The 20,654-nt window shown below is 37.6% G+C and overlaps 1 protein-coding gene across 6 annotated transcripts in view; it reads left to right on the forward strand.

Moving 5' to 3' along the window:
* The window catches only part of trps1 (trichorhinophalangeal syndrome I), a 171,213-nt gene that overhangs the window by 26,442 nt on the left and 124,117 nt on the right, over window positions 1-20,654 (forward strand). For 4 of the 6 annotated variants that reach the window (XM_077548805.1, XM_077548803.1, XM_077548810.1 and 1 more), the window contains one exon: window positions 10,043-10,200. The exons of 1 other annotated variant lie outside the window; for it this stretch is intronic. The gene's annotated coding sequence lies outside the window, so the exon portion shown is untranslated. The remainder of the gene's footprint in view (window positions 1-10,042; window positions 10,201-20,654) is intronic. One more of the 6 variants, XM_077548804.1, reaches the window with a different exon arrangement.

Consider the following 20,654-nt stretch of genomic DNA (forward strand, 5'->3'; position numbering starts at 1 on the left):
ACATTGCCGTTAATTTCATGCAATTGTAAAGATAATGATATAGTGGGATGTATAGGTCTTTCGTTCAAATTGTCTTGTCATTGTTTTTTGGAAAAAATGTATGCATAAAAATTACTATTGGTATCGGTACTTGGTATCGGTATCAGTGACTACTCAAGGGTTGAGTACTTGTATTGTTATCGGTCTAAACAAAAAAAAGTGTATTGAACGTCTTTCATTTACAACTTTGTTGTGATAATAGTTTTAAGTTTTTTTTTTACTTTTGGCAAATTATAACTTATTCCATGTCAGTTACACTTTACTTGGACTTTTCCCTTTGTGAAATTGTATATAATTATTTTGATTTTATTTAACTTTAATTTTATTATTTAACTTTATTTCTGCAGTCGTATTAGTTTGTCTTCCTTTTTTTTTTTTAGTGCACCCTAAATACTCATTTTCATATCATACTGACTCAGCATCGTCATAAATATAATTAGAAAAATGAGATATTGAGAACTAGTTAATTAGACAATAACATTTTTTGGGGGGAATGCATCGCTTGTAAACTTAACTGCGTTAGATATCAGGTCAAATTAGTAAAACAAACAATTTGTGATAATGACAATGGACTTAATATCACGTGGTGTGTGTGAGGCAGATCGTGCGTGTGCGTGTGTGTGTGTGTGTGTGGTGGGGGCCTCTCCGCATTAAAACCTACTAAGTTGGACTACTTACAATTTATTACCATGAATATTTTATTGTATTTGACAGGAGCAGTTGTAACAATACCTTTATTGTGCGCTACTAATGGCTTCCCCTTCTGCACGTGTGTGCGCGAGTGTGTGTGTGTGTGTGTGTGTGTGTGTGTGTGTCTGTCTCTCTTCAGATATATACGGAGACAGAAACAACAACTTCCCAAAGTAAAAGAGACAAATCAAATGGCAAAAAATATATAAATAAATAGAGGAAGAAATAATCACACACGCATTCAGAGTACACAGACACTCTTTATACCTTCGTTAGCGTTACACATACAAAGATATATGACAGCTGTGGAAAAGTCTGGGAAGTGGCTTCGTGCATGTGTGTGCGTGTGTGCGTGCGCTAGCGGAACGTGTCAGCTCAGTAGAGCGTTACCATGGCTCCTCATGGCTTTGGCCGCAAGCTCGAGTCGCTTTCCCTCCGCTGAATGCCCCAACTCAAATAAATACGCCTCCGTCTTGTGCCACCGACAATTCTTGATGAGAAAAAGGAGAAAAATTTTACTTGCCTTTTAAAGTAAAAAACAACAACATGGATTTGGCTTTTTTTGGGCAGTTCGGTGAGCGTCAAAGGATACATGGGCGAGCTACGCTTTGATTTTTGTTTGGCATTTGAAACCGTTCAAAGTCAACTTTTAATTTGCCTATATTTATTTATTTTACTGTTGAACCCATTCTTAGCTATTTGTTGAAAAAAAAAAACCTATTTGCAGTTTTTGTGCTCTTCCTGTAATCTACTAAAATGCCACAGGATGGCGCCAAGGGCGAATAGTATAATAGTAATTGGTGTTAAGGAAGTATGTGAAAACAACATCTTTGTTGGGGAGGAGCTAAGTTTAGCCTGAGTTGCTAATGGAAGAAACTGTTCTTCATTGCATGTGTATGTACACACAGGGTTTCGTTGCATTTTTGTCAAAATCGAATCATCTCATATAAGATTAGGGAATCTGAGCCATTGGCGTCGGTGTACAATTTCGAATTTAGTCGAATTTCCTTGAAAGTCGGTCTATAAACTTGCACAGATCTTGAGAATTTTGCGGGATCGTAGTTAAGTGACTGTGAAAGGAATAATTCATGCGTGGCACATATGTTTAGTGTCTCTTAGATCGTACAATTTTGAATTTGAATTCTAGTTTTTTTGTTTGCACTAGAGCTGTCAAAATTATTACATTGATCAACAAGTAATTATCAAATTAATTGACAACTATTTTAATAATCAATTTTTTAATTGAAAATTGTCAAAAGATCTGATTTCAGCAACTCAACAATAATAAACTCATTCACTCCCAGCCATGTTGACTGAAGCAACCCCCTTCTCTCCCAGGTGTTTCACTGGATTTTGACAGATTTTGCAAGGCCCACAGAATATTGAGTTCTATTGCTATAAAAACATGGAACCTACCAGAAGAAAGATTAGAGTGTCTTGCAGCAATTAGCATTAGAATTTAGCTAAGTTTCATCATTATACACATTCCTGGTGAAAACACTGTCAAAAAGAGCTTGTTTGCAACATGGCCCTGGTTGATCTCTTATAGTCTACTGCCACCTGCTGGCCGTTTTTGTAATTACTACCATTGATTCACCTGCAGTTCAGAGGCTGCATCAAAGCCTTCTGTATGCTCTAGCATAAAACAAATATAAAAAAACGTATAAATACATCTTTGGGACATATAAATAGGACATATTCGTTTTTGGGAGCAAATGAGTTCATCACTGATTTCTGTAGTCTTTCATGGAAGAAGACTGATTACCTTCTGTGTTCAATTAAAATAAGACATAAGCAATGACGGTAACATAATCAGTTTCATAAAAGTTGACGAGTACATCAATCCATCTTTTTTTAATCACCATATGGATACGAAATACAAAATAAACAACAATCACTGGTTAAAAACAGTCATCGGGGGAAAATGCTTTCATAAAACACTTAACTCTTTGACTGCCAAAAACGTTAAATAACGTTTAGTAAAATCCTATGGAGGACTGCCAAAGACGTTAAAAGACGTTTTTTTTCAAAACAGAGGTGAAACTAACCATTTTCTATTGTTGATTACTGAAAAACGGAATAAGGTAGAAACAAACTTTTTTTTCTGATGAAAGATGAGAGTCCAATCTTTCATTTGGTAGTATGTGTGTTTCCATAGTCCAAACACATAATTTTCTGTGGACCTTGAAAGATCAGTCAAAATGCTTAAATCGGCTGGCACCCACTGCATCCCTTTTCTGAAAACGTCTGGCAGTCAAAGAGTTAAATGCAAAATAAAAAATGTATCCGATTATCCGATTAATCGCATGAATAATCGACAGATTAATCTACTCTAAAAATAATTGATCATGACAGCACCACTTTGCACTTCCATTCCAAAATCCAATCTGATATACTGTACTGAAATGTCAACAATTTCTCTTCTCTTCTAATTGTGTGCGCCATGAACTTTTTTGCTTGATTTTGTGAGATGAATGCATGCGGCCCTGTTAGCTTCACTCCAAGTCGATCCCACACCGGGGATTAGCGGGCAGATGCCCTCGAAATGGCACAAACCTAAACAAGCGCACAATCAAGCCCGGCTGAGTCACAACTGGACGAGGGGGGGGGTGTAAGAACACCAACGTCGACGAGGAACACACACATTGACGGTCGTCCCAACGAGCGACGCAACCGTTGCCGTCGCGCTTAGCCGGCTGCACGGCGCAAACACGCCGACGCCGGCGTCCGCCGAAGCAGGGAGAAAGGCACCGGCGTGGCTTTTTCCATATTTATGATAGCCGCCGCCCTCCGGGGGATCGTTCCACTTTAATTGTACGTGCAAGGAGCGACGCACTGTTAGCTGCATGGAAGCGTGTCAAGTCCACGTGTGTGGTCCTCCACGTGTGCATGATGATACTGGAACAGCTGTCTGCTTCATCCCTCCAAGCTCTATTTGATGTCGTTTTTTTTCCCCCCTCGTTCTTTTTTTATATTGTAAATATCTCTAATTTGATGATTTATATGACCAAATAACTCATGTTTTCCAGGGATATACTGTAGTTGTTCAGATTGGGCTCAAAAGGGAAATTTCACTGAAGCAAAAAAGTTTGAAGAAGGAACAGAACGAAATGTGAGAACTTTTCTTTCCGGAGATCGTACAATTTGGAGTTTGAGTACAAATTTCCCCAAAAAGTACATTAAAAAGTACTGGAAAGCTTCAAACCGTCATTGAGGGCTCAGTTGAGTGAGCATGACTGGATAGTGTGCATATTTGATGTTTCAAATGGCCCTGAGGTGTTACGTTTTGGAATTTGTGTACAACTTCCCTCAGCATGAAAATGAAAACACAATAGATGAGAAAAAATACAAAACAAATATTATTTTTCTATAATTGCATGCATCTATTGATTAAAGTCTTTGTAATCCCTTCATGTACATATTTTGAATTATTATTATTATTATTATTATTATTATTATTATTATTAATGATACTTTTCCATTAACTAAAGAGACTTTTTTTTATTTAGCTATTTATAATTTTAACCAGGGAAGCATTTTTTTTAAATTACAATATTATTGTTATTTTTAACTATACTTGTGTTGTATTAATGAATTGATGAAAAAAAATTCCCTGTTTTATGATTACAACCACATGTAAATATTTTTCATGTCATTTTAACAGTCCCTAACTATTCAAAATTCAAAATACAAAAACATTTTTTTCAATATACTGTACTTTGAAATGTTCCCATGTAGACTTTTATTTAAATAATAATGAAAAAATTAACAATAGAAATTCCGCCCATTTACATAACATTACATTTTCCCCAGATACCTTTTTTTCATATTGCACTAGTTCTGATTAAGTTTTGTAAACTATAAACATTCACTATAGAAGTTCAAATAGGACAAAAATAATGTTTCAATTTTTTGTTTATTATTATTACTTTTTTATTGAATTAAATTCCAAGTCAATTCCATATACTATATATATGTATGTATATACTACACAAGCATATTTGGGGGAAGTTTGACTGAATTAAAAATAAATATATTATTATTTCTAAACTTACTTAAAAATAGAAATACATTAACATATTTTTAAATGTTTTCTTTTGAGACTTATTTAAATAAAAAAAGTAATAAAAAAATCAAACATGAGATTTCAACCACCGCCTGCATGTGAAATGACTCTTCCTTTAAGTGCTTCACTACTGTGATTTGCATATTTTTAAATGGCTTTCTACATTAAATCTAATAAGACCAAGGCTAGAATGAGCCGTGTTGAAAAAAAAGGGGGGGGGGGTTAGAAAAAGAAGCCACAAAACGATTTACTGTCTGTTCCGAACATTTAACCGCAGTATTGTTGATATATTAATGTGGTGTTGTGTTTTTATATGACTGTAATAAACAGTGGGAAACACAGAGAGGATTCATTTTCATCTCGCAAGGGAGTAGAAATTGCGCAGTGTAAATGTATGGAATACAGTATCTTGATCATCATCACAATATATCCTGATCCCAATACAATTGTATATGGAGCCACATGCTGCTTCACCAGGTCACTGTTTCATTGCATGTCTGCCTCCTGTTATCGTTTTTTTTTTCCATGTTGCTTGACGATGCAGGTAACTAGATGCAGGCTGTTAGATTTATATTATGGCCACAATATAACCACTCGCCCTCACGTCATGCATGCTCCGTACATATTAGTAGATGCACTTTCTTTTTATTTTATTATTCACATCAATAATTCTTAGCCCCCTGACCTGAAAGTGGGTAATGAAAGTGCACGGAGGCGAAGCATGATCATACAGAGACAAGAGACGAGCCCAGTAGGAGGACATCTGAATGCTAATTAGCGCTATTTTATTTACCCGCAGGCTGTTTGTCGAGGGTCCGGGCCTTTTCATTAGAACTGCACGGGCTCTCATTAGCACAGGACGCTAACTCCCGCGCTGCAAAAACTCATTAGAGGCACTGCCCCTTACTTAAAGAACACACGGGTCATGCAAACGCTACGTCAGTGTTGCAACATCAAACTCTGAAAATCAGAATTGAGGAATTTGAATCGGTTTGATCAAGCTTGAGGTTCACTTCAACAACTGGGGAGCTTGTGGTGAGCATGAGCTATTACCACAAAACATTCTTTGATAAAGCTGAGTCAGCCTTTTTTTTTTTTGTTCTTTATTTTTTTGCCGCAACATTAATTTCTCCCTCGTTCATCTTCCCGCTCAGAGCAGCCGTGGTGGTTTTGACCCGCCGACTCCTGGCATCTCTGGTCAGTGTTCCGAGGCAACGGCGCGAACTCGCTCGCTAACGTCCGCTTAATAGGAGTGGTATGCAAATGATGCCCGAGTCACCCTTCACGCCGCCTGACAGTGGGTGGCGTGTACACCGTCTCTGTAGAACACCGCGGGGCTAATTCATGCCGCGCGCAAAGCTCGTTAGCATACTTTTGCGAGGGGAATCATTTGCTTTTTTCCTGCCTTGATGAGGAAAGTTTGTGATGGGAATGAGGACTTCTGCGTCGTGATGTTGGCTCATCTATCTATCTATTGGCTCATTTTTTGTTCTATCTTGGCCATCAATCATCATATCAATCCCTCCATCATCAAGTCACTTTGTATTATTAATCTCAAAAATAAAGCATATGAAAAAATCACCGAGTGAGCTGAAATTGCACCCAATTGTCCAAAACATGTTGAAGTTTAAAATGGCACGATCCAAAATTTCAAAATTATTATTGTCATTATTATATGTGGGAAACAAATTTATATTGCACATGAGTAAAAATGTCCAATTTTTGTCCCATTGACTCCCATTATAAATCCTAATTTTTTGATGCACTGTAAACCTGATGTGTTACTGTATAGTGCATTTCCCGTGATTACCTAATTTATGTCTTTACTGGGGCCTCATTCAACTAAACGTAGAATTATTATTATTATTTTTTTACTTTAGAGTCATAAAAGCCATAATACACCAGATGGCACTAGTGAGCTAATTATCTTTTTTGGTTGACCTGACTTATATGTTTCCAATGTCCCCATTCTTATACCAATACAAGAAAGCACGGTTGGGATCGTGAGCTCACCGTGATGGTGAATATTCCAATTTGAATGTGTGTGTTTGTTTTTTTAATACATATACAGATGATAGTTAGTTGTGCTCTTAGGACAATATTGCTTTTATTGTCCATAGAGGGCATCAAAAACAAATAATGTTTGGTTCATTGGATCTTTGATGTTATTTTCCTCCACTTTTCCAAGCACTCTTTTTTGTGTGTTGGTCTATGCGTTTATGACCAGGTATTTCTCTGTGCTGGAACTGCTTGTTAAACCATTTGCGGAAAAAAAAAACAGGTGCAGTTTGTCTGAATGACTTCTCTGTTTTCCGCACCAGTCGCCCTGTGTGTGTGTGTGTGTGTGTGTGTGTGTGTGTGTGTGTGTGTGTGTGTGTGTGTGTGTGTGTGTGTGTGTGTGTGTGTGTGTGTGTGTGTGTGCGTGCGCGCAAGCATCTAATGAGCACAACCTCAGCCGTCATGTCTGACAGCCGGCTTCCTGACAACACACCTAAGAAAACACACTGGTGCAGCACACATGTGCAGGCGCACACAGCCCCTTACACACAAACACACGCGTGTACGTTTTTAGAGGTGCGTTTGCTCGTACGAGTAAACACCGTCTTTTAGAAAACGACACAGCTCACGCAGCTGACAGATGAAAACATGACGTCGCCAAAGCGTCAACATTTTAGTGGCCGCCTTCTTTTGATTGATTGTCCTGTTTGGCAAAGTGACGGAATGAGGCGATGTAAGCTCAAAGTGCAAGATAAAGACTCCTTTCACACTTTGGTTTCCTCATGTCAACAGGTTAATGGGAACACAGTACTTTGTCTGCTTGGCTCTGATTGGATCGTGCTAAGCTAAGCTAATTTTGGCTCGGCTAGCGCGTTTAAAGGGGAAGTCAACCTTAAACATTTTTTGACAGTAATATGTTATATGTGGCTTAACTAGTCTAAACATGACATTCTGATTAATATGACATTTGTGGAATATGAGTTATGAAGCAAAATCCAGCCGTTTTTATCCATCTCAGGGGGCGGCCATTTTGTCATTTCCCATTGACTTAGGCAACGACCAATCACAGCTCACGCTGAACTGTGATTGGTTGTTACCTGAGCCCTGAGCAACTGTGATGTCATCTTCAGTCAACAGCAAGTGGCAAAATGGCCGCCTTCTGATATGTAAAAAAAAATTCTGCAATTTGCTGCTTAACTCATATTCCACTAATCAGGGCTGCTCAATTATGTAAAAAATATTAATCATGATTAATTTGGTAATAATTAAAATCACGATTAGTACTGTACAATCATTAGTTTTTTTTAGTACAAAGCAAGAAAATGTTTAACTCATTTGCTCCCAAAAACGTTTAAAAACATTCTATTTTAAATATTGCCATGGTCTTAAAAACTTTTTTTTTTTATGTTTCTTCTGAAACTTTGATGCAGCTTCTGACCTGAAGAGGTCACTTAAATCAATGGTAGTTATTACAAAAACGGCCAGCAGGTGGCAGCAGAGTATAAGAGATCAACCAGGGTCATGTTGCAACAAGGTCTTACTTAGCTATATTCTAATGCTAGGTGCTGTAAAACAGAAACTCTTTTTTTTCTCTGATAAACGAAGAGACTCTAATCTTTCTTTTGGTAGGTTCCATGTTTTGATAGCAAGAGAACACAGTATTCTCAAATACTAGTAGTCTAAAGGCAGTAAAACAGCCGGGAGCGAAGGGGGTTGCTTCTGTGAAAATGGCTGCAAGTGAATGAGTTAGACATGTAAAAAATATTAAGACAAATAAACTTCTTTGAAACACTATAATTAAAATTATTAGGTTCCTTTTGGACCAAACAAGATTTATCAAATTAGTCATTTTAGAGTAAAAAAATAAAGGTGCAAATATAACAATTTAAACAACTCAAAATTAGTATTAATAATATTTTTGTTAACCGTTATGCTGAATTTGTAATTGTGGAGTGTAATAATTGAAATTGTACCATAAAACATGTTATTGTCAAGAATTTCTTTTTTTTGTGGGGGGGGTCGGTGACTTCCCCTTTAACACCGGAATTAATGTAATGTAATTTTTGCAGTTTTGTGAAGCCACTTGTTGCTAGGCAGAATTGTATTCTTTCCCCCAAAAACAAACTTGACAAAAGCTATGTTCACTGTGCTGTTTTCTTGACACTTAAGGCTTCAGAAGAAGACATTGCATGGACAGGACGTCGCTCACTAAGGCAACTTCCAGCCAAACATTTTCTTACTTGTTTGGATTGGATGCAGCACTTGAGAATAATACAACCATGCGTTTCCCCCCCCCAGCCAACCTGTGAAATCCGTTAAGGCTTCAAATTTACTCTCTGTAAAATAAGCTACTGTATGAAATTAAAAATGGCAGATTTATAAAGGTAAAAAAATGCGCAGGGATCTCTGCTACTCCAGATTGTGAATTTAACCCCCCCCCCCCAAAAAAAAAAAATCAAATTAATATATCACACAGATGGGAAACGGCAGGGCCCGTTTGATTACAACTGCCCATCTGCTTGGGCTCGAACAAATAAAGGGCAAAACCAAATCAAACAATCCTCGTGCGCTGATGCGATGCATAATGTGCGCTTGTATGATGGGAACGGAATTTAAACAGACAAGCATCCGTTGCTGTTTGGCTGAGGGGGAAGAACAGGAAGTGATTTAAAAAATAACACACTTGCGTGTATTTATTTGGAAGCCAAAGTGCATTGTCAATATTTTGCCGCGCTTTCTGATTTACACGCCGCGCACCCCTGCTCTAACAATAATTAATAATTGCTGCTTTGCGACAACATCGTATTGGGTACGCCTCCATAAAACTAATGCAGCATAATACAACAGGCCCGGCAGTAAATCCTCCCTAATGGCCTTCATAATGCGCCATCTCTTTTGAAAAGAAGATGCCGATTTTTTATTTTTTTTTGCAGCGGTTGTGATTTACGGAACCAATTTTTCCGTCCTGATTTTTTTTCCCCCCACCGCGATAAATTGGAGCAGAAGTGTGCCTGTCAATCAACCCAAAGGAACACAATGGCACATCCTGGTCCCCGGCCAGTTCCCATAACGTTAAACGATGCTGATCAATAACAAATGCCCTGTTCACATCATTTATTTGATACCCTTCCTGACATAAACCTTAATGGAATTGATTTGTTTACCGACTGAAACAAGTTGAAGAAGATGACGGGCTGCTTTAATCGTCGTATAATTAATTACGTATCATTTGATTGCGTCTGACCCTAGCAGCTTCCCGATGGAGGTAATAAAGTTGATCCTGTACAAAGAACTGCGCTAATGAGCTGAGTCGCACCAGCGGATGCCAACAGAGATCAATTCCGGCTTCGGTCTGTGGAGGTTGACGCCGGAACGACACGCTCAATTGCTTCTACCGGAATCGCAGTGTAAGTAGCAGTCACATTTGTTTATAGATACTTGATGCTAACATCATTTAGCCGCGAGCCACAATATTTCCATACGCACAAGAGCGACCATGAATTAAGTTTATTAGCAAAACGTGTCCTTACATTCCAAAACACACACGACAGTGAATTATGTCGCACTTCTCTAATTGAGTGTGTAAGCATAAATGTGAATTATGGCCCATGCTAGCTGCCGTTTGTGTGCATTGAAACGTGATGTCATTGACTTCTGGTGAGCCACGTTACTACTAGGCGTGTTCATAGGTGGCAAATCCAGGTTCAGAAAATAAAAACCCTGCCGCAGTTTGGTTTTAGCCCCAGGTGCTAGCTAGCTAGCTCTCCGGATGCTTGTTTACCTGCTAGGGACCTAGCTAGCCTGCCACAGTTTGGCTTTAGCCCCAGGTGGTAACTAGCTAGCTCTTCAGGTGCTTGTTTACCTGCTGGGGGGCTAGCTAGCCTGCCACAGTTTGGTTTTAGCCCCAGGTACTAGCTAGCTTGCTCCCCGGGGGCTTGTTTACCTGCTAGGGAGCTAGCTAGCCTGCCACAGTTTGGCTTTAGCCCCAGGTGCTAGCTAGCTAGCTAGCTCTCCGGGTGCTTGTTTACCTGCTAGGGAGCTAGCTAGCCTGCCACAGTTTGGCTTTAGCCCCAGGTGCTAGCTAGCGAGCTAGATCTCCGAGTGCTTGTTTACCTGCTAGGGAGCTAGCTAGCCTGCCACAGTTTGGCTTTAGCCCCAGGTGCTTGCTAGCTAGCGCTCCAGGGGCTTGTTTACCTGCTAGGGAGCTAGCTAGCCTGCCACAGTAGCCCCAGGTGCTAGCTAGCTAGCTCTCCGGGTGCTTGTTTACCTGCTAGGGAGCTAGCTAGCCTGCCTCAGTTTGGCTTTAGCCCCAGGTGATAGCTAGCTAGCTCTCTAGCTAGCTCCCCGGGTGCTTGTTTACCTGCTAGGGAGCTAGCTAGCTAGCATGAGGGGCTAAAGCCAAACGGTGACAGGGTTTTTACTTTCTGGACCTGGATTTGCCATGTCTGGGCGTGTTAGGCGATTAAATTTTTTAATTATAATTAATCGCATGATTTCAATCGCACATTTGATATATTTTCTAAATGTACAATAAAATATTTTTTAAGTTTTCATACACCTGTTAACATAAAAATGTTAAATAGAAATTTGGCTGCATCTTTTAGTCATTGATACAGTAATTTAATAATTCATGAAATTGAGTTAAAATGTACTGCACTCAAAAACTAGTGATATTGGTTTGTGTTGAGGTAATTTTTCTGCCACTAGATGGCATAATTGCAAGACATTCGTAACATCTCAGTGCAGTTTTCTTTTCATATTAAGAGCTATCTAATCGTTAACATGAAGTTCCTTGTGAAAGTCTGCACATTTTTAAAATTGTAAAATACAACTTGACCCCAGTCTTCACAAATATGTGCATTAATATTAATATTAATGCTGCAAATTGACATGACATGTCTGCTGCGTTACGACTGGAATTCCCCCAGTATGGGCTCTCCAAGTAACAGGCGGTCATTAAACGAGTGTTTAAAAAAAAAAAAGAGAGTGGCGTTTAAAGGAACTTTAAATTAACACAAAATGAAGGCTCTCATTTTGACACCCCTAGTTACTACACATTCATAAACATACACATTACTATAAAGCCTTGAAAAAAATCGTAAAACTTGTATGGCTCTTAGTGATTTATTGACATGGACTGGGAATACACCATCAGAAAGGAAACTCAAGCGAAGGGTTCCCGAGACTTAAACCTCATGCGCAAATTGACCTTTTACTACAGCAACATTTTCTTCATGCTTGTGTGTGTAGTGTGTGTTTGTGGGCGTGTGCACAAAGGTCAGTGAGAAGTAAAGCACAGAATTCATGTTGGCCAGCGTGCACTTTTTTGTACTTTTGAAGGTTGGAGTCCCGCTTGCTGTTTTAACAACGCTAATAATTTGTGCGGCGGATGACAAGGGCACACTTAAGAGAGATAACTCACGAACCCCCCCGAGATAATTTTCATATTTTATCCTCGTTTACTCCATGTTGTGTACACAGTATATCATGTGCTGAAATATTTAATAACACTCGCCTGCGGTCCACGTCCAGCTTAGGTAGGCAGTATTTTACACCGTAACATCCTTCCATCCATTTTTTTATACCGCTTATATTCACTTGGGTGACGAGTGAGCTGGAACCTATTCCAACTGATTTTGGGTACACCTTGGGCCGGGTTCGAGTTAACTGCAGGGCACATTAAGACTGTCTGTGTCATGAAAATGCACGAGAGCTGATTCCGGCGATCGAGGAAGGGAGTTACGAAGAGGCTAGCAGCTTACACTTGAGGAAGTGTAGCCCGGAGTGTGAAAGTGTGATAGCATTTTCCCTGGTGAACGCAGCACTTCCTGCTTAGTTGCGCTTGAGCTTCATGTTACAAAAAAATCTTGGCAAGCATTGCATTTTTTTTTTTCCATTTTAATGCATCCTTTTGTCACTCACTTCACAAAAAGGCGACGCTCACCGCGCCATATTGATTTTTCTTTTTCTTTAACCGCATCTTCTATTGTATTTACGGCCCAATTGTTGAAACGCCTCATCGTAATAGGAAATTCCGGAGCACTTTCTGCGCAGCGTGCGACAAGGCGACAGAGCGAACGCTGGATGTTTATCAAGAAGGAGGGGGGGAAAAAACAGCACTCACACACACACATAATACAAAATGCCAAGATATGCTCCCGCCGCCATCTATATTGCCAAATATGCTGAGCCAAGCAGCCTCTGTTCAGATTATAGACGACTGTGCTGATTATTTGTGTGTACTTCATACGTGACCTCAATTTAGATGCTGCTCGCCTTCTGAATGGTGCTTTTATTTGTCCTTCAACTTGTTTACATCGCTGGAAGGAACACAGCAACTACTATGATGACTTTTTACTGACATGTTCCACAAATCATAATAATCTCGCCGATGACCGTGCGCAATTGCTTTTTGCCTTTCTCTCGTTCTGTTTTTAAAAATGTATTTTTTACCTGGAAATTGAACAAATATATAGTGTCAAATCACTTAATGGCAAAATATTATAAAATATAAGTTAACATTAAAAGAAAAGAAAATGTTATGATTTTTATTTTATTTTATTTGTATATACCACTTTAGGCCAAATAAATAACCGAAATTGTGTCTGGAGCCACAAAACATATGAAGATTGTGATGAAGGAAACAGTGTCGTGTTAGTCTGAGGGCACAAGAGTTAATTAGAGCTGCATCCGAACAGAAAAAATATGGCAGCAGCATCCAATAAGTAGAGATTTATTTATTTTTCTCTACCTTTTGTCTTCTGGTTTTGGATTTTTGGGGGATAATTTTTCATACTTATTAACTATTTTTGTGGGTATTTTTTCTTTTTTCATACATTTTTAGACGTTTTTGCCTTTCTGTAAAATTTCTGACATTTTTGGCAATTGTATGGACATCTCCTTTTTTTTATTTTGATTTTATGGCTCCTTTTTTAAAAAAAAATGTTTCTGCCTTTTTTAAAATATGTGTTTTGACTTTTTTGGGGGGGCAATTTTTTACACATTTTATGTTAATTTTCAGTAGTTCTTCTTTTGTTTTTGGACATTTTATAGTTACATTTTAAACACTGTTCTTACTTTTTTTTTTTTTTTTTAATACATAATCTGACTTTTTGGGCATTTTTTTGGTACACATCTTATGTTAATTTGGAGGATTTCTTCTTTTGTTTTTGGACATTTTATAGTTACTTTTTAAACATTTTCTTTTCTGTCTTTTTTTATTCAATTCCCTGACATTTTTTGGGCAATTTCATGGACATTTAATGGTGATTTTCTGATTTTCCTCTTCCTTTTTGGATATTTTATGGTCATTTTTTGGACTTTTTTTTTTTAGGTAATTATAAAAAAATCTTCTACCTTTCATGTCTTTTTTTTCTGACAACTTAAAAATTTGGACTTTAAAAAAAAAAATTAATTATTCATTTTTTAAATCTAAATCATTAATTCATTCAATATGATATTGAATCTAAAAAATAAAGATGTAAGATAAATCTATTTTTTTTTTTTTATTCTCGAGATCCAGGGAGTAGTTACAGGAGATGGACTAAAGAGCCCCATGTGGCTCCAGAGCCACACGTTGCAGACCCCTGGTATATGTCAAAGCCATCTAATGGGCTGTTTTTGGTACGTGTGAAACATACAAATACCTAAAATGATCTTGTTGGTCGTTTTTACCGAACAAGCAAACACACACAAAAAAAAAGCCTTTGTGAATAAGAAGAATGCACGGGAACATTTGAATGATTTAGTGGCGTTCCTCCGTCCAACTTTTAGTCGAGAGTGTAATGAGTCAATGTGTTGAGTGTGTCTGTATATCACCAAGCTCTCGTCGGCTGCCTGTGGCACCCAATTTAATCATTGTCCCACTTCACACGCCCTGCTGCGAGCACGCGGGTGCGTGCACGGAGAGCCGAGTAATTGTGTTTTCATTGTTTAGGTGTCAACAACTCACGGTGGTCTACTTGTTTGCATATTGTTAATTTCCACCTCTTGCTGGGCCCTGCTGTTCATCTCTGCGTGTGTGTGTGTGCGTGTATAATATATAATATATAACGCTGCTTTCTTTTAAAGTTGGTCATGATGGAAAAAATCTTTTTTAAGGTGGTGTAAAAAGTTAGCATTATTATACGCCTTTCCTATTTCTGACGGACTTCCTTTAAAGTCTTAAATAGCGCGCCGGTCTTAGTCTCCCCAAATGTAAATGAAAAGTGCCGCACGGGAAGCGTCTCGCGTCGCTCCCAAGACGCTTTGGCTTGGACCTCCGCGGCCACCGTAGAGGCAATTAGGCGGCGGCTCGGTGTGAGTAAATGTCACTCTGTCTGCCGCCGGCCTCGTTAAATAAAGCCTTAATTCAGAATCCACGCTGTGCTTTTAATGCTGGGGATTTAGACTGCAGTTCCAATTTAGCGTCTATATCAGAATTAACGAGCGAGAGTTCAATGTGTCTATTTCGCTGAAGAAAGAAAAAAACTTCTAAATTATAGTACTTATATAACACTGTTGCGTTTTATTTCAACTAAAATTGGTATGCTGATTCCAAAATTGCAACCATTCCCCCCCCCCTCTTCTCCACAGTGTATCATCTAGTTAAGCAAAATTCCACCGATTAGACTAATCTAGTTACATGTCAACTTTTTCTGCAGTCACAAAAAAAAAAAAATAATAATTCCGTTTTATGCTGTTGTGTTCAAAACAATTCATTCACGACATTAATTTAATATTTTTTCAAGACGATGAATTAAAAATGTGTGTTTAAAAAAAAAAAGAAGCATAAAAGCACAATTACTGCAAAAATATATATAGCACAAGGACACACAGTTGAATTATTTTGTGACACTGAAAGCGTCTCGACCGCTCGTTGTCATTAACTCATTCGCTGCCATTGACGGCTATAGATGCCAAAAAGTATGAAAACCTAGGATTTTTTTTGTGTGTGTAAATTTAGAACAGATATAAAATTTGTGATTAATTGTTAGTTAACTAGTGAAGTCATGTGATTAATTACAATTAAAAATTTTAATCGCCCTAACGGGCCTAATTATTATTTGTTTTAAATTAATTAATTAGGTGTTTAATCGTAATTAATTGCCTGAAAATTTTATATCTGTTATAAATGTACGATAAAAAAATTCTAGATTTTCATAAAAAATAAAATGAAATGAAAAAAATGTTAAACTGATAGAAATAGTTCACATGAATTTTTGACGTCTATAGTCGTCAATGGCAGTCAATAAGTTAAATATGTGTTTTTGTGCGTTTTTTTTTTAGTTGATCAGTCGCAGACAAAACAAGTTGTACTTTCTGTCTCCTTTCATTCTTTTGCTTTACTTTGAATTTTTAATATTCTGTCTTTTTTTTAATGAATGAAATCAATTGATTGAAATTGAAAAATTGAAAGAAACCCTACAACTTCTATAGCTCAAAAAATTGATGTGATAGAGAAAAACTGAAATATTTTTTTTATTCCGTGCCCGGAATTGAGTTTAAAATTGTGATCCCTAGTGTAATAACAATTGTTAGTGCAATCATGCTAACAGTTGCTATGCTAACATAATAGCAAAATAGTAACCTGATAGTGGAACGCAAAGATTGGTTTAAATTAGCTGAGAAAAGTAGAAGGACGAGGTCAATAAAACATCTTCTTAATTTGGGAATTTTCCCCGACATTTTCAATGTCCTTTCTATGAGTGTGTGTGTGTGCGTGCGCTCTGCTTGGCAAAATAGATTTTATAAAGTTTGTTTCGTAAACTACATTATTCACCAGAGACACGCACACACTTACACAGGAGGAGGCGAGGATGAGGAGGAAAAAATCTTATCTTCAAACACTGTGGCTTCCACTCCTATGAGATTCTTGTGGTGTGTGCGTGTGTGCGCTTGCGCGCGCGCGTGTGTGTGTGTTCTTTCAGATGTGGTTGAGTCGGAAGAGAACAACAAGCCTTTTTAAGCTCCATACAGAAAGTCTTCAAATCCCCAAATGGATTGATAATTACAAACAGGACACAAATTATATACTCTATATGTATATGAATGTGTGCGTGTGTGGTGTATATGTGTCATGGGGCTCGAGCTGAACATGTTTTATGAATTTAGAAGGAGAAATAATTACAAAGGGCCGACAGATATAGTCGGATTTGCATGGCGGGGATGCGAAAAACATGAAAGATGCCAAGGAGAGTGGCGAGATGCTCAAATATTCTTGGAAAGGGAACAAATCAACAACATGAATATGTTCGCAGATTGAAAAAGAAATAAGATGGAGGAGGCAATGATGGGGGTGTTTTGAGACCCCCCCCCCCCCCCCTCGTTCCTCAACCCCGGCTTGCATGGGCCTGTAAAACAATGATGAATTGCTTTCCCCGATCGTATCCAGTATGTTGCCACAATAATTTAGTAGGAAATGTTGCGAAAAATGTCACATAACCACATCTGGATGGGACTGTTGACCGGAAAATCAGTGTCACTTCGCCTGAGCGACCCCCCACACTGAAGAAAATGATCAACTCCACTTCAGCTCCAACAAATGTGGCCCCGTGGCTGGGATGTTGTAACAAAAATATAGCAAAAAAAAAAAAAAAAAAAAAAAAAATGGCAAGATTCTCTCATTTAATGACATCATTTATTTGTTTTAAATATACAGTATACAATATTCTGACATAGGCTACGTTTATTGTACATGACAACCAAACTGGAATGACAAAATGATGCACATTCACATAAATATGGCAGTAAAAAGAAGTGAAAAGACTGTAATGTGCATGCCAGACCACTAGTTGGCGATGTCATGTGCAAAAAGGTAACAAAATAAAGACAATAGTTGGCCCATAAAGATGACTATTATTGACTTTTATTGTCTTTTGAATTTAAGTGTACATTTATCCAATAGTAACCAAATGAATTTTTGGATACAACATTGTAAAAATAATAATAAATCCAAATAAATCTTTTCCAATGTAAAAAATTCAAATAACTCTCAAATTACATTACATTGCTTGTCATGCAGACTAAAACTTCCCATTTGAAATATTTCTTTTACCAGTCTGAATTTTTTTTCAAGATATGTGTCTTAGATATAAATTTTGACAAAATATATCTGTGTAACTTTTAAAAAATATATTTTTTTTACACCAGTCTGACAGGACTAGCTTTTATTAAATTTGATGTGATGATTATGATTACCAGATTAAAAATGTTTAACTTTTGTCTCTCGCAGTTGAAGCTTACTGTAAAATTAATACTAGGGCTAGGTTTAAATAATTGAATAATTGATATCGGATCGATTTTCCTTTTTGAGCCTAATATCGATTCATAAAACCACGAATCGATTATCTATTTTTCCCATAAATTTGTAAGAAAATAGAATTTAAATCCCTTTTTTGTTTTGTTTCTTACTCTTTGTATGTTTTCTTGAAATTTACTGTTCACATACATTGAAAAATATTTTCTTACATTTATGAAAGACATGACTTTAGGACAATTGAGAATCTTTTTAATTTCTAATTAATTAATTAATCAGTTACAATTTTCATATCATCCTTGCTGATGTCAATGTTAATTTGCAATGCTTGTGGAGTTTTGATCACGTCCTTGATATTTGAGAAGAAATTGACGTTCCATTTGTAATCAATATCGAATTGAAGTGAAGTGAATTGAATCGAATTGGGAAAAATCGAAATTGAATCAAACTGAACTCTTGTGAATTGAAATGAAATCGATTCAGGAAATTAGAATCGATACCCAGCTAACACATTCAAAAAAAAAAAACATGTTACACATTAGCACAATGCTAACATATAATGTAAAACACCATAGACTGCCTAACAGAAATTAGCATTGCTGCTGTTATGATCATTCTAAAACCGTCAAACAACTGCTCCTTCAACACACATACAAACAGCGCATACAACAATACTCGCGGGCATATGTTCTATTACTCGACTTTAGTTGTTTGCATCTCTCTCACCAAAACAAGTAATAAACTACTTTCAAGTAACTCAACTGACAGTATCTTGTATAAGAATTTGGTCTTGCCCAACTGTGACTACATTTAAATGGATTAGGTAGCCTGTGCAGGTTCCAAATCTCTGCACTGGGGGCAGCGGGCACGCACACGCACACGCACACACACACACACACACACACACACACACACACACACACACACACACGCACACACACTTCTCTCCCCCATGCTCTGCTGTACACAACACAAAGACATCCATCTAGTGTGTGCGGGGTCCTTGAGGCCTTAACTTGTTTGCTGTGATGGAGTGTTGCACACCTCTGTGCCTTTCTCAATTTCTCTCTCTCTCTCTCTCTTCTTTTTTTATGTTCCACCTCACCGCTCTCTTCATCACGCACTTCCTTTGCACCGCTCACACTCTCTCTTTTTGGCACTAACCCTTATATCACGCCCGTATCACCACGCCGGGAGGTTGAAAGTCAGCGCCGCCAAATGTCAAGTAGTTCTAATTACATTCAAAGGAAAATAAAGAGTCAGCGGCTTGATCTATTTGGGATGTTGCTAACCAAAACAGCAGGACCTATCAAGGCACTTAGAGGGAATGAAGGGTGGGGTTTTATAGAATTCTATGCGCGGTATTAACGATGATCTTGTTGGATGACAGCACTTTTTTTTCTCTTTTTCTTTTTTTTTTTTCTTTTTTTCCCCGGAGAGCTCAGTATTGTTCATTCGGTAATTTTACCGATTCCGATTATTTTTTTTTTTTACATTTTTTTTATTCTGTATGTGTATGTGTATGTGCGTGCGTGTGAGTGTGTGTGTTTTTTTTTCCCAATGACTAATTATTGAGGATTTATTTCTTACAGACACAAAATGTCTGTATGGGGATTTTTATTTTTATTTTTTTTATAGGTTTTAGGTGAACTAATGAATGCACGCACGCACGCACACATATTCACCCACATACAAAAAAAAAAATACAAAAAAAAAAAAGGAGAGCAATGATGATGACGTGTCAAATCGGTAAAATTACCGAATGAACAATAGTGAGCTCTCCAAAAAAAAGGGGAAAAAAAAGAAAGGAAAAGAAAAACAAAATGTCAATATCAAGTTTCTGTATCAAAACCTTTACCAAAAGTGGTAAAAACGTTGTCTTTGTTTATTTGCAAACTTGTGCTCCCCCTAATTAAGTGAAAGAAGCATTGTTGCATTGTTGAAAGAAAAACAGCAAAAACAAAAAAAAAAGAAACTTTTTCGTTTATAGTTAAAAGGGGTTTCATTCCAATTGTTTGTGTTTGTTCTTTGCCGGAGGCCCTTTTGCAAAGCTCTGATTTACATCGCCTGTGTTTGTGTGCTGTGAGAGAAAATTGAAACCATTTAAATTGGAGACAGCGTATTGACGATATGTATACGGCGCAGAAGGAAACCGTTTTTTTTTCTTTCTTTCGCAGCAGAGCTTTAAAAGAGTCAAAACTCATCGACCACCCAGCGCTCGCCGTCTTTCAACACTCCTTTTTGCCTCCTCTGCTGTTTTTATTGTGTTCCCCTTCTCTTTAAATCCGCCTGGTTTCATACTCTTGTCATCTCAAGTGCGCTTCTAAATCCCTTTTCTATCTGCGTCTTGGCTTCTTTATGTTGCCACGTTATCCTAAAGCCACATCATCAAACCGGTATGTTAATGAAAATTGATTTTTTTTTTTCAGGCTGGAGGAGAGATTTCTTTCTTCTTTTTTTTTTTTTGCTGTCTCAGCACAAAAATAAAGATCATCACAGGCGGTGTGTGTGTGTGTGTGTGTGTGTGTGTGGCACCGTTAGATGCAAATGGGACATAAATAAAAACATATTTATTTCATATAAATTCATCAGATTGACAATTACATATTTCCCTCAATATGATTT

The sequence above is a fragment of the Vanacampus margaritifer genome, chromosome 17 (assembly GCF_051991255.1).
Source record: "Vanacampus margaritifer isolate UIUO_Vmar chromosome 17, RoL_Vmar_1.0, whole genome shotgun sequence".
Classification (NCBI taxonomy): Eukaryota; Metazoa; Chordata; class Actinopteri; order Syngnathiformes; family Syngnathidae; genus Vanacampus; species Vanacampus margaritifer.